We start from the raw sequence: 1,808 nt of genomic DNA, 5'->3' as shown, positions 1-1,808 counted from the left end.
TTTGAAGATGTTTTGCTTCACATAAAGCTGCTCTGAAGGAAAACTTTTCAATAAATAGAAAAGTTTACTATATTTTGATGCATTCACATTACTTCATTTTTATATACATTTAAATTCTAGGTATGCTTTCTTCCTTCTGTTGATTTGTTAGCACTGACATATCAATTTCAAATAGTTAGAGAACTGACCAGGTCTCCATTAGTGCACTCTTCCTTTGGAGCACAACCTCCTGGTGTTTGGGTCTCTGAGACATGACCATCAATCATCTTCACACACTTTTCTCTTCTTTGTAATTAAGTGCAAGCCCAGCAGAGTGACATCTCCCCAATGTGTGTGTGTGTGTGTGTGTGTGTGTATATATCCAAATTTCTCATGCTTCTCATTAAATCTAGTTACTGTGACAAGCAAGTTCTGTTTTCTTTCAGTATTAGACTTTCTGATAAATAACTTTTCCTAGTAATTCCTGCTCTGGATGCACTAAATATAATGTCCGTCAGAGCAATCTGAGGTGTGTAGCAAAGGTAAGCATCTGTCAACCGCAACTCTATTAAGAAAGTCATCAGCTGTTTTCCTCCGAATCTCTGGATTCTCCAACATGCGATAGTGGGTCTTTAAATTGACGAGAAAGCCCTCAAAAGATCAATAAGGATTGTGAGCAAAAAGGGGGAAATTAAGTTGCTGTGTACAAATCAGTTCATATTCCCAAACCTGTCCAAGAAGACTCTCCCGAAGGTTTCCAACAGTTTGTGGACTGGGTACATGGCATTCATCTACTTTGCAGGCCACAAATGCTTTATTTTCCAGAGGTGATATTCCATTACTGAGTTAGTCAGATAAACACGCGTGGAATGCATGCAAGCTGGGCCCTCAACAGACCTTGGCATTGCTGGCTTAAACATTGAACAAAGTTCCAATAATCTTTCCTCAGGGAACCTGCAGAGGGTCCTTCTTCATGAGGCTCAAGAAAGACTGGATTGCCCTACCCGGTTTGGCTCAATGGACAGAGCATCGGCCTGCGGACTCAAGGGTCCCGGGTTCAATTCCAGTCAAGGTCATGTACCTTGGTTGGGGGCACATACCCAGTGGGGAGTGTGCAGGAGGCAGCTGAGCAATGTTTCTCTCTCATCGATGTTTCTAACTCTCTATTCCTCTCCCTTCCTCTCTGTAAGAAATCAATAAAATATATTTTAAGAAAGGAAGGAAGGAAGGAAGGAAGGGAGGGAGGGAGGGAGGGAGGGAGGGAGGGAGGGAGGGAGGAAGGAAGGAAGGAAGGAAGGAAGGAAGGAAGGAAGGAAGGAAGGAAGGAAGGAAGAAAGAACTGGATCATTTGGAAGAAGCTTCCTGTGCCCCACTGCTCTGCAATTGAATTGCCGTTGGCCGGAGGTGGTGCCAGCTGATCCTCACCGGCCAAAGCCCAGGGCCGCTTCTGGCTATTGTTGTAGTACATTCTTAAGTCCAAGACAAGGAAGCCTGGAGAAAAATACCTCAAACGCCACAACACCGTGGTGTAAAGCAGCCAAGGTAGGGCAGCTGCGGGCGTCAGGTCGGCCTAATTGGATTGGGTGGAATCAGCTGGTCGCTCACCACCTCAGCATTCCCATAGGGCTCTGAATTGTAACTGGTCTGCCGGCTTGTTCCCCAGGCCCACCCTCTCTAAACAGCCCTGAAGGCAGTAGTTATGCTTCATTTATCTCTACATCTCTAGAAGTGTGGCTGGCATATAGTTTGGGTTCAATAAATATTTTATAAATGTAAGGATTAAGTAAGTACAAAATTCCGCAAAGGGTGAGAGTTACTTGATGGCTGGT

General features: G+C 44.5%; 1 pseudogene; it reads right to left on the bottom strand.

Moving 5' to 3' along the window:
• Positions 1–258: 258 nt before the first annotated feature.
• On the bottom strand, positions 259–1,447 carry LOC139008160 (cyclin-H-like; annotated as a pseudogene).
• Between the last annotated feature and the right edge of the window lie 361 nt (positions 1,448–1,808).

The sequence above is a fragment of the Myotis yumanensis genome, unplaced genomic scaffold (assembly GCF_028538775.1).
Source record: "Myotis yumanensis isolate MYYU_CA2020_CCGP unplaced genomic scaffold, mMyoYum1.0.hap1 SCAF_4, whole genome shotgun sequence".
Lineage (NCBI taxonomy): Eukaryota > Metazoa > Chordata > Mammalia > Chiroptera > Vespertilionidae > Myotis > Myotis yumanensis.
This window is presented reverse-complemented; position numbering and strand designations above follow the sequence as displayed.